Source organism: Euprymna scolopes, chromosome 6, assembly GCF_053919585.1.
Source record: "Euprymna scolopes isolate OS-2025 chromosome 6, ASM5391958v1, whole genome shotgun sequence".
Classification (NCBI taxonomy): domain Eukaryota; kingdom Metazoa; phylum Mollusca; class Cephalopoda; order Sepiida; family Sepiolidae; genus Euprymna; species Euprymna scolopes.
This window is the reverse complement of record NC_136487.1, coordinates 7495001-7509086: the sequence shown is the minus strand read 5'-3', so window position 1 is coordinate 7509086 and position 14086 is coordinate 7495001. Positions and strand designations below refer to the sequence as shown.

The window sequence follows — 14086 nt, the reverse complement described above, 5'->3', positions numbered from 1 at the left end:
GCCACCCAAATTTCAGTGAAGACCAACGGTCGCTGCCAATGAGAAATCAATGGTAAGTGACTGCTGTGATAATACAAATTCATCTGCAAAGGTTATCGAAAGAGGTGGAGAGTACTGGAATTCAGGGTAGACTTGTTGTCACTAAAACTCAGTAAATGCCACAAGTTGTTCTCAAAGAGAAATCTTTGGTGACAGCCTGTGTGACTACTTCTAATGAGCAAATAATAATAATGTAAACGATGACAACGAATGGAGCTCTTCACCCAAAGAGTGATGTCGATAGGTCATACATGTAAAGAAAAAAGTGAGGACGAAGACTAATAAGTGTAAAAGGATACGTAAAAGAAGAAGAAAATAGTTTTAAAGTAAGAAAAAGTTTATAAAAAAGAAGGAAAAGCTCTAAGGAAGAGCTTATAAAAAGGTGTGTCAAAATGTGAAAAATTGCAAGAGAGCGAAATCGAAAGAATCAAGGAAGCTACGTCAATAACTGAACAACATTTAAGGCAATAAATGAAAAAAATTTAAGGCAATAAATGAACAACATTTAAGGCAATAAATGAACAACATTTAAGGCAATAAATGAACAACATTTAAGGCAATAAATGAACAACATTTAAGGCAATAAATGAACAACATTTAAGGCAATAAATGAACAACATTTAAGGCAATAACTGAACAACATTGAAGGCAATAAATGAACAAAATTTAAGGCAATAACTGAACAACATTTAAGGCAATAAATGAACAACATTTAAGGCAATAAATGAACAACATTTAAGGCAATAAATGAACAACATTTAAGGCAATAAATGAACAACATTTAAGGCATTAACTGAACAAAATTTAAGGCAATAAATGAACAACATTGAAGGCAATAACTGAACAACATTTAAGGCAATAAATGAACAACATTTAAGGCAATAACTGAACAACATTTAAGGCAATAACTGAACAACATTTAAGGCAATAAATGAACAACATTTAAGGCAATAAATGAACAAAATTTAAGGCAATAACTGAACAACATTTAAGGCAATAAATGAACAACATTTAAGGCAATAAATGAACAACATTTAAGGCAATAAATGAACAACATTTAAGGCAATAAATGAACAACATTGAAGGCAATAACTGAACAACATTTAAGGCAATAAATGAACAACATTTAAGGCAATAAATGAACAACATTTAAGGCAATAAATGAACAACATTTAAGGCAATAAATGAACAACATTTAAGGCAATAAATGAACAACATTTAAGGCAATAAATGAACAACATTTAAGGCAATAAATGAACAACATTTAAGGCAATAACTGAACAACATTGAAGGCAATAAATGAACAAAATTTAAGGCAATAACTGAACAACATTTAAGGCAATAAATGAACAACATTTAAGGCAATAAATGAACAACATTTAAGGCAATAAATGAACAACATTTAAGGCAATAAATGAACAACATTTAAGGCATTAACTGAACAAAATTTAAGGCAATAACTGAACAACATTTAAGGCAATAAATGAACAACATTTAAGGCAATAAATGAACAACATTTAAGGCATTAACTGAACAACATTTAAGGCAATAAATGAACAACATTTAAGGCAATAAATGAACAACATTTAAGGCAATAAATGAACAACATTTAAGGCAATAAATGAACAACATTTAAGGCATTAACTGAACAAAATTTAAGGCAATAACTGAACAACATTTAAGGCAATAAATGAACAACATTTAAGGCAATAAATGAACAACATTTAAGGCAATAAATGAACAACATTTAAGGCAATAACTGAACAAAATTTAAGGCAATAACTGAACAAAATTTAAGGCAATAACTGAACAACATTTAAGGCAATAAATGAACAAAAAGCGAAAGGCAAGTCGATTGAGAAAATGCATGGTTAATTCAGTAGAGACCTATCAGAGGCAATGGACAAGGAAAAATCCTGGCGATGGTTGTTAAAATGTGATTTGAAGGGTCGGACAAGAGGCCTTACAGAAGCAAGCACTCAGGACAAATTATGTAAAGTATCACATTTGGGAGGTTTATTGCCAGCCCAAATCACAGTGAACACCAATGGTTGCTATCAGTGAGAAATCAATAGGAAACGGATGTTGCAATAATGCAAAGTCATTTGCAAAGAGCTGGAGCAAACTGGAAATCTGGATATAATTTTTTTGGCGTGTATCTGTACGTTTTGATGGTTTGCATCTCCTGTGTCTCGTTTTTCTTTAACTGTCATTCCTTATTTATGTGTGCGAGTGCAACTTATATCTCGTGGATATGAGAGATAAAAACTGTCCATGACAGGTTCACGGATAAATTTAAACCTGAGCTTGCTGCTACAATGTACAGAAAGCCATGAAATATAAGACAAAATAATAATAATAATAATAATAATAATAATAATAATAAACTGGCGCCACACCAAATGAATGAGGAGGGTCAAGGAGGATGGAAAGACTGAGGAGAGAAAGCACTAACCAGATCTCCACTGGATGGGTGTGAAGAGAACTGGGATTTTAGGGAGGCTTATTGCCATCCAAATTCCAGTGAAGACCAATTATCGCTACCAACGAGAAATCAATGGTAAATGACAATTGCGATAACACCAATTCATTTAAAAAGGTTATTGAAAATAGTGGTGAGTACTGGAAATCTGGATAGACTGTCTGTCATTCAGACTCTAGGGAACACCATGTAAATTATTTGATATTAACCTATCAGAAAACACCTAGTGAGTGAATAATAATAATAATAATAATAATAATAATAATAATAATAATAATAATAATAATAATAATAATAATAGAAGCCATAGGACTCAGAAGAAGGATTTGGGAATCGTGATCGGCAGGTGCTCTCTCTCTCTCAAATAGCAAAGACGCAGAACTTTCATCGTTCGAATTTGGCCCATCTAATTTTAGGTAATATAATACTATGGACTAAATACAAATAAGTAGAAATGATTATTGGAGCAAATTTCAAAAAAAACATCCCTGGCTGTGGGGAATTTTACCGGCGTAACTAAATGCTATTGATATGGACTTTTACTCGAGGAACAGAAAACATGCTGAAAAGCAACAAGAGGATCACATTGTTTGCTATATATCGACCAAAACATCTTTATTTTTACTAGGGAAAAAATCATGACTTATCAAGTCCCAAATGCCATTGGAGTATAAGGATTAATGTGTGTCAGGTGAGACAACACCATGATGATCGGTAATGATGGAAATTGGATAGAATTTGATTATTTAAGAGGACGGCTCAACAAAAACTTGTTTATATTGGGATTAAAAATGACTATGTTATAATCAGCTAGGAAGCAGCCTTGCAGAATTGTGTTCTATAGACAGGTAGTTCTATGAATAACATAATCACACTGACAAACTGGTTCCCATTAGATGACCAAAGTTAAACAACGTCGAGCCTGATCAGTACTGAAATGGGTGACCATTATGGAACACCAGGTGCTGTATGTGCTCTTCGTTTATCTCAGTATTGTTTTCAATCGTCCTGGATCTCTCTTTGCCACTGGAATCAAGCAATGCCAACTCAATTGGGGATTACACAACTCTTTCTTTAAAATTCGGTGCGAGTCATCTACCATTCCAGAAAGTATCTCACTCCTGCCGCTATCCTCCATCTGTACAAGAGTCTAATGCAACTCAAGATTGAGTACTGCTGCCACATCTAGGGTGGAGCTCCTAAGAGTACCCTTTCTTGTCTTGACAGGATACAAAAGCGTTTTCGGAATTTAGTGCGTGACGATCTTTTCACCCCCTTACTCATTCTTTCCTACAAAGGAGACGTTCGAGTTTATCTCTGCTTTATCATTAGTTTAATGGAAGGTGCTCGACTGAGCTCTAATCCATGGTTTATAAGAAATACTCCTTTTAGCTATAACTATAGCCAACAATTTCTCTTGCTCTCTATTTGTGCTTAAAACTAAACGAAAATTCTAATAACACAATTCTTATCCTAGAATTGTTCGTCTGTGGAACAAGATACTTGGAGTTGCTTCCTGGCTAACTATAACTTGGTCTTTTTCAAATCCTATATGAATAAGGTTTTATTAATCAGTCTTCTTCACCAACCAACTAACACTTATTATCCTCGAGTGGCATCCCGGCTTTAATAAATGGTGAATTAGAAGTAAAAAAGAAATTAAAAGTAAATTAAAAAGAACTTTGCTCATTGAATTGTTGTTTAGATTTCAGCACAGATAATGACTAAGGGAAAATGTTGACAGTGTTTGAAGTTGGACACGTGTTTGTTGCAAATGTTTTACAGGGAACGGAGACATAGATTGAAGCTCAGTCGAGAATTTGTGATGAGAATAACGATAGAATAACGTCTCTTCTGCCAGAAAGCAGTAGCAGAGAGGAGAAAAGGACATCAACCACTAGATTTCGAAGCCGGTTCTGTACCCTCTTAAGGCAGAAAATTGTGCTCTGAACAGTTCCTGTGGCAATAGTGCTCAATCATGTGACATATTTTGCTCTTATACATGTAGAGAATTGCATCTTCTGGAGTGGTAGAATGATCCAATCATTTTTGCAGAAACCTTGTCAACAGATATAGTAAAAATATATCCAATGGAATAAATACCTGGACAATATCCCTAGTGGATTTTCATATACGAAATAAAAGAACTCGAGCATTTGACTAAATAACTAAAAGTAATGTCCATATATAGTGCACTGATGACCTGTACGCGAACTCCTTGTCAGTGTAAATAATAATAGTTATAATAATAATAATAATAATAATAATAATATTTTTATTATTTGTAGTTGTAAATCACTACTTATTACAAACCTCTTCTGTCGGTTTCTTGTCGAACTTGGGAATCTTTCTGTCGAGCTCGGGAGTCTGCATTGGACGTTGAACAGAACCCTTTATTTAATCCACAGGGGTAGCACGCTCCCGTTCCATTAGTCATGACTGGGTAGACGTTCTATTTGTATCTAGTCATGACTAACGCAACGACATTACATCAAGCGAAACGTTAATAACACTCAATGTGAGAACTTTTTTTTACATTCATTATTCATTATTTGAGGAAGGGCGTATTTTAGATGATAACAATTTCGCAATGTTGTTTTCTAATCAATTAACACCAGGTAAAAAACATATCTAATTTATAAAACTCACTATTTCTGTTTGTATGTCTGCCTCCATGTTTTTTCAAAGTGCATCTGTGCATCTCCTTAGAGACACAAAGTCGCAGAGAGGGACGAGGCAGTCAAATGATTGCATTTTTTGTGGATTGTTTTTATGGGGTTTTAACCAGTAAAAATAGACCCCAAGGTAGAAAAATTGAAAAATATAGGAACGTGTTCGACTTAAAGTGCTCTTGTATGCATGCGCAAATATACGTTTATGCGTTAAAGTCTGTTCATGTTTACCATTTCATATCCGTCTGCTGATAGCTCAAACGGTAACAGCTAAGGTTGAAGTGCTGAATGTTTTGGTTTCGATTCAAGCTGATGGAACGTACGTCATTTTTTTTTATCTTTATATCGCGTGCAATATAATAATCAATAGCAAATTGGCTCTATAATAATAAATATGAAATCTGTATGAATTAAAATATCATATTTAAGCATATTTTATGATCGGGCAATGCCGGGCTCCATGCTAGTAAATAATAAAGAATAAATTTATAAAAATTAAAATGTTGAACAATTTCAAGAAATTTCGAAAAGATTCAGTGTCGAAACATCTGGCAGTGACGATGACAATTATCTTAATACTAGTAGAGCTACTTGGCGTTGCCCGGAGGCAAAAAAGTATAACGTATTCCTATTAAAATTTCTATCCCTTTACCTCTCTCTATCTTTCTCTCTTTCCCCTTCTATTTTTCTTCTCTTTCTCCTCTAACCTTTCTTTCCCCTCGGCCCGATCTATTCCTCTGTAGGTAGAGCAAGACGCACATACACACAGAAAGAGAGGGAGAGAGAAACGTACACACACACCCGCGCGCGCGCACACACACACAACTTGGAAGTTGTTTATATTTTATTTGCAAATTAGTACATAGCATTGAACAACCGACTTTCTCTGACGACACTCATCTCAGCTGATCCTCAACGAATGCTTTTGATATTATTCATCCAGAGCAACGCCGATTAAGAATATACTAATTTTATGGGTATTTGTTTTTGTCTTTTTTTTTTGTTGTTGTTCTTTTTTTTTTTTTGTCTTTTTTTTTGTAATGTTTGACTTAACTTGACATACAAACATACATACAAACACCACTAATAACATCAAACTGAACAGTGACGGCGTTCTATGACAAAGCCATACAGGCAGGCAGATACATAAAAGACACAGCCATTAAACAATACATTGTTATATGAAACAAACCTGAAAGAACTGCGCCTATTATCGATGTCACTGTTCCAAATGACTATGGCCTTAATAGAGCTGAACGGGAAAAGATAAACAATCAAGATCTAAAGAGTGATTTCAAAACGACATGGTCACTTAAAGAAATAAACATTATACCAGTTGTGATAGGAGCAACTGGCCTAATGAAAAAAAACTTCAGAAATACTTGGAAACAATACCTGGAAGACCAAGCTGCAACGAAATACAGATAGTAGCCATAAAGGGAACAGCGTCTATTCTTAAAAGAGCCCTCCGATATAAATTGAAATCGTAATAAAATTAAGTGTTAGATCTACGAGGAATCCTCTCAATCTGAATTAATAAAAAACGTGAATTGATAAAATGTTAAATAATAAAATTAATAAAAAAACACTGCCATATTCTTAAGTCCTTTACTAACTCAACAATTGAGACGTAAAGATTTAATGCAACATTCGAATATCTATGCATTTCATATAGAGATCAAGTGTTAATTCAAAGAAGAGGCGCCTTGATTTTTGAGAAAATCGACGGAAGTAAAATGAAGCCAAAAAGAGACAACTGACATTTATATATCAGAAGTATTATCATACTACAGCATTAATTATATAAAGTACATGTTAAATATTCCTCAGTTTTGGGATTGGGTTATATTTTGAAACACTTTCATTTTAATTGTTTTAATAAGCAGTAATTTTTAACTAACTCATAAACTAACAATTTTAGATAACTTTCTTTTTCACCATTTCTTACTGCGTGTTTTTATCAACCGTTTTTATTATTTAAACCTCCAGCTTCTTCCCCTCTCTCTCTCTCTCTCTCTCTCTCTCTCTCTCTATCTCTCTCTCTTTCCCTCTTTCTCTATCTCTCTCTATCTCTCTCTATTTCTCTATCTATCTATTTATCTATCTATATTTCTCTCTGTCTTTCTCTCTATCTCTCTCTATTTCTTTCTCTCCATTTCTCTTTTTCTCTCTCTCTGTCTCTCTTTCCTTCTCTATCTCTTTCTATTTCTCTCTATCTATCTCTATAGTTCTCTCTCTTTTTCTCTCTCTATCTATCTCTATCTATCTATCTATCTGTCTGTCTATCTATCTGTCTTTATTTCCCTCTTTCTATCTGCCTCTATTTCTCTCTCTCTCTCTTTCTCTTTCTATCTCTGTCTATTTCTCTCTCTCTCTTTCTCTTTTTCTCTCTCTCTTTCCTTCTCTATCTCTTTCTATTTCTCTCTATCTATCTATCTCTATAGTTATCTCTCCCTTTCTCTCTCTCTCTCTCTCTCTCTCTATCTATCGCTATTTCTCTCTATCTATATATCTCCATTTCTCTCTCTCTCTCTCTCTCTCTCTCTCTCTTTCTTTCTTTCTTTCTTTGTCTAATTTCTTTCATTTTTTTTTCTTTCGTTAATAAGAATGGGAGGTAATAAAGAAAACAGAAAATAAAAATATTGGAATATTCCATAACAAACACAAGAGAATATTATCATAGTATTAATATTATTTACCGCATCATCACTGGAAACTCAAAATGATAAATGAGGAAAAATGTTTTTTTCGTTATTGAGATTCGTGTTTATGTAAGTAATATTGTTAAAGAAACTGTTAATTGAGACTACTGTCTGAAAATAAACAAAGTAAAAAACAAATACCAGTTTCATTTTAGCTACATAAATTTTTACCTATATATTGATATGTGCATATGTAGGTAGAGTTAAAATGAAACGCGTATTTCTTTTTCTTTGTTTATTTCCAGACAGTAGTCTCAATTTGCAGTTTCTTTAACAATATTACTTACACATACACGAATCTCAATGACGAATATATATATATATATATATATATATATATATATATATATATATATATATATATATATATATATATATATATTACGTGCATTTAGGCAGTATTTTTCATTCAGGCAGACATTGTTAAAAACAACGGAAAGCTTCTGTTTAGTCACACTTTTTTAATTTTTTCATTTTTCTCATATCTTTTTTTACATACATCGAACATATTGTCCAATCATTTTTTATGCTTGGACAATACATCCATACGTTCGATGTATGTACAAAAAAGATAATACGAAAAACTAAAAAACAAAAAAAGTATTACTAAACAGATATCTGTTGTTTTTAACAATGTCTGCTTGAATATATATATATATATGTATATATATATATATATATATATATACACACATATAATATATATGTATATATATGAATATATCTTATATATATATATATATATATATATATATATATATATATATATATATATATATATATATAGGAATGTAAATAAAAATTCTGCATTAATTAATGTAGATTCATTGCAAAATTTATTGTTTGGCAAAGGAATATAAATAATTATTAAAGTCTTTTTCCTTAATCCATGGATTTTCAATGAATGGCTCATCACATCGGAGGAAATGTTTTTAGCAAAATAGGTGTGAGTTATTAAAAATGTTGCTTATAAGCACATAAATTGAAAAATAAATTTCAAATGATAATGTAAAAAGGATATTCTGTACGGGAACAGTTATAAAATCGAAAGCAATGAATCCGGGTATATTCCAGGAGAAATCGTAGATTTTTTATGCATATTAATAAGGTTGGTGCAAAAATAATGTCGTTATTTTCACATTCAAATTCAAAATATCATTACTCCTTTAATAATAAACTTTATTAATCGAAATAAAAACCATTAGAATTGACACATTTTTTTGCCAACGACAAACAAGTTTATTTATCCCATTGTTATAGAAATCCGGAGTTCTGGAAACGATGAAGTAATTGAAGGCCGATTCGAAATCATCTTGGCTTTTGAAACATTTTTTGCGCAGGAAGATGTCGAGAGGCTTGAAAAAATTATAATCGGTGGGTAAGAGGTCCGGTGAATATGGCAGATGAGACAGAGTCTCGTAGCCTAATTCGTTCAGCTTCTGCAGGGTCAGTTGAGCAACAAGCGGGCGAGCGTTGTCATGGAGGAGAATTTGTCCCTTCATATTGACCAATCTCGGACACATGTGTTGGAGCTTCTGATGCATTTCGTTAATTTGTCGGCAGTACTTCTCTGTCGTAATCGTTTCGCTCGGATTCAAGACCATCAAACAGTCATCAAAACTTTCTTTGGTGTAATTTCGGTTTCGGGAAGTGTTGTGGAGCTACTCTGGCATCCAACTACTGTGCCGAACGTCGCCAGTTGTCGTGGAAGATCCTCTCTCATCACACGTGACAATCTGCTCGTGAAATGGATCATTTTTGTCTGGTAGAAGACACCTTAGAACAAGGATTTTTTTATTATCGTTTAATTCATGCGGCACCCATTTATCCTACTTTTTTACTTCCCTATTTTTTTTTTTTTTAATTGGCGAACGACTGATGAGTAGTCAACCTCGAGTTCAATAGCAACTTCTGTGGTTTTGTGAGGATCAGCTTCAATCAAGGCTTTCAAATGTTCGTTATCAACCCCAATCAGCCGGCCGCGATCGTCTTCATCTTCAAAGCTCTCATCACCATTGCGAAATTTCTTGAATCACCGTTTTGCCACACGTTCGTTAGTGATTCCTGGGTCAAGCACATCATTGATATCACGAGCTGTATCGGCAGTTTTTCAGCCCAATTTTGAACTGAAACAAGAACACCGTGCGGATTGGAATTTTGTCCATGCTGCCGAAAAGCCCGCAAAAAATGAATGAAGAGACAGAGAACGTTAACGAATAACACGATTCTATAGAACTAAAACCCCGCTTTAGAATGATATATAATATAGCTATATACATGAATAAATTAATTTAGAAATCATATATAAAAGTAAAATTTGTGAGAAAACGATAGTGAGGTCGTCAGAGTGTCCCCGTTGAAGGACCCCAGACGATAAAACGCTGGAACATGCGTTCTTCGATTGCAGTGGACTCAGACGGTACTGGGCCTATGTCAACGAGGAGACAGCTCGCATCGATCCCGAGCAGCCTCGCTTGCTGGATGTGTCCTACGTTATCCACACAGAGCCACCACGGGACAGGGAGACACGAAGGGTGTTTCCTGCGGTCCTGGCCGTGGCCAGAATGGTGATATGGAGTTCAAGAGTGCAAGAGAAATGCGGGGTTGAATCTTTTGCTGATCAGGATCTGGTTCCCTTCTTGAAGCACCAGCTGAAGGTAAAGATCAGATGTGATAGGAAAAATATTATTGTAATTATAAGGTCCTTAAATGCCAGAAAGCTTTCTACTCTAATAGTTTCTTCTCTCGAACAGCTAGACTTTGGAATTCCCTTTCTGCTACCTGCTTCCCTGACTTTACTGATATGCAGAAGTTTAAATTCAACGTAAACCAACATCTTGTTAATCTTTTCTCGGGCTGATCTCAAATAGTAGCCCCTTATGTCCAAATGGTGATATAACCTATTAGGGGTAAACGTGAGTATATATATATATATATATATATATATATATATATATATATATATATATATATATATATATATATATAGTGCAAAATTTTGGTGAAAATTCAAAGACTCACGTTTTCCTTTCTATAACTTTCGTTTATTTCTTGCATTTTTCCATTACAGCTGTTTCATTGATGAGTTGGCAATTTTACGATTTATGTTTCCATAAAAATATCATGTCCTCACCAACTTATATATATATATATATATATATATATATATATATATATATATATATATATATATATATATATATATATATATATATATCAGGTCATGCCATAAGTGTTATTCGAATTTTATGAATAAAGAAAAGAAATGACCAAATGTTACATTTTATCAAATATTTAATCATCAATATACTTTCCCTGATTATCTATGACTTCCTTCCATCTATTAACAGCTTATTAATTCCATCACTGTAAAAATCCTTTTGGCTTTGATTCGAAGAACTTACAAATGTCAGTTTCAGCATCTTTCTGCATTACAAAATCTGTTCTTTCCAAATGATTTTGTAAGCTACGAAACAAATGGTATTCTGAAGAGGAAAGGTCAGGTGAATAGGGTGATGAGAAGTTTTCTCCCAACCAAGTTCTTCGATATTTAGTCGGATGAGTCTTGCTGTCTGGAGTCGTGCATTGTTCTAATGAAATATCAGCCCTTTTTCGATTCACTAGAGCAGGCCTTTTCCCCCAAAGCTTGGTTCAAACGATCTAACTGCTGACAGTTGATTTGAGCATTAATTGTTGCATTAGATGGTAACAATTCAAAGTGGACTATTCTTGGAATCTCACCATATTGATAGAAGAACCTTAATCCTATGAAGTTTTCTTTTCTGCTGCCGCTGAGGTCTTTCTCTTTTACCAATCATTGTCTACGACGCTTAACATTTCAATAAAAGATCCATTTTTCGTCACCAGTCTCAAGTCTATCCAAAAAAGGTGAAACAAGTTGGCGAGAATGGAGAGAAGAGCAAATGTCAACTCGCTATATTTGAGATTGTTTTCAGAAAATTCATGAGGCGCCCATTTTCCAAGTTTAGGAACTTTTCCAAGTTGTTGAAGATGACGATAAACAGCTGTATGGTTTGAACTCAGTTTTATTGCCAATTCCTCAACTGATAAAGCAGGATTTTCTTCAAGAGCTTCTTCAAGAAACTTATCAAACGCAACTGGACGTCTGGTTCGATCTTTATCTTTAAGAGCGAAATCTCCACTTCTGAATTTCGCAAACCATCTTCTGCAAGTTCTTTCATTCACACATTCCTTTCCATAAATTGAGTGAATATTTCTAGCCGCTTCGAGCGCTGAGTTTCCTTTCTTGAACTCATAAAGCATTATATGCCTCAAATGATTCTTAAGCATTTCCATGTTAGTAAGGTTGTAATCAAGCAAATTTAAACTTTATCGTTCTGTAAAAAAATGGAATCAGTTAAAATGCGTCTAAAAATAAAAATGTAAAAAGTTACACAATATACAAAATATTTTTTTAAGTTTCGTTCAACTTAAAAACAAAAGTAAAAATTCGAACAGAACTCATGGGTTGACCTAATATTGTAATCCTTATTAACATGATAATGTAATAAAATTCTAATGTAACTTTAATTATTATATCTATACTTTTTTTTATAATTGTTGCTCCTAATCAGGTAGAGTTAATCTATCAAACAGGTGAGCCCTTTTTCTCCAAAACAAATTTATTTTTTCTATTTAACTTTATTTCGATATATATATATATATATATATATATATATATATATATATATATATATATATATATATATATATATTATATCTATAAAAGTGAACGTGTCTGTCTGTGTGTGTGTCTGTCTGTCTGTCTGTCTGTATGTATGTGTACATTTCCCTACGCAATAACTCTGTCAATTTTTAGTCTATAGACTCGAAATTTGAAATACCGGGTACTGAGATTTGGGAAAATCGATGTGACGGGTGTTAGCCAGAAATTTGGCTGTTAAGGGGTCAAATTTCAACGATTTGACCTTTGAGAACTCTACCAAACTCCTCCGACAATTTTAGGTCTAAACACTTAAAATTTTAGATATGGGTTCCTTGGACATGGATCTAAGTTAATAACTCAATTTGAGCCCAAAACAATAAAGGTCAAGGGGTCATAATAGGGGTCAAAATTTTTAAAAAATGACCGTTTTTTGTTGTTTTTTTTTCTCAGCAGACACCTCCAAACACCCGGGCAACGCCGGGCACCCATGCTAGTATATATATATATATATATATATATATATATATATATATATATATATATATATATATATTGAAATATTTCTCTCGAATGTTTAAAAAAATAAGTTAATAGGTAAAAATAGATACTCATCTATACCTATCTTTTACTAACATTTTTCCTCCAAAGAGAAGAGCTTATTTGAAACTCCTTGGAATAAAGAACCTTTCACCTTTATTTCGTGTTCCTTGTGTTGAATAAAATATTGGAAATTTTAATTTTATGGTATCTTGACTTTTTTACTTTACATATATATATATATATATATATATATATATATATATATATATATATATATATATATATATATACTAGAAGGGTAGAAGGGAGACCTAACGTTGCCCGGGATTGAATGATGCTCAACAAATGCTTCCATATTTTTAAAGTAATCAAAATCGGTGAAATCACCCATTTTTCAATCAAATCGATTGATTACCTAGTCTATTTAAGGACCGTCGCAATGAACCGGGAGTAAGCATTGCATGCATCCCCGCAGCTACTTAGACCACAAATACATAGTAGTTTACATTGCACTGTAGAGAACCTACTGTCGATTTTATAAAATTATTGTTATATATAATTGCTTGCATTAATTTTAAAATGCAAAAATCAAGTATCATGGTGCAATTATGCTATAAGCAAAAACATTTCGAACGCGCCCTGTCATATCAAAGAACTACTTACTGTTGATTTTGTATGTTGTGTCTTTCAGCTTGTGTGGTAATAAAACTTATCAAATATGATTTTAGGTTGTGTAAGATGTTAACTTTAGTCAAAATGGCCTTTTCCTTATTTCATCGAATTATTTCGATTATCGATTATCGATTATCTATATAAATCGAAGACATTCAGATAGAAAATCTACTTAAGAACACTGCCAGGTACATAGAGTAATACTTGTGAAACTTCATAAAAATTCACCCAGCTGTTTTCGTGTCTACAGGGAACGAACTCACGCGCACAAAGTTCGTTATATATATATATA

General features: G+C 33.1%; 1 protein-coding gene across 1 annotated transcript in view; it reads left to right on the top strand.

The window, feature by feature from the left end:
- The window catches only part of LOC145277484 (uncharacterized), a 351446-nt gene that overhangs the window by 26045 nt on the left and 311315 nt on the right, over positions 1-14086 (top strand). The window lies entirely within an intron of this gene.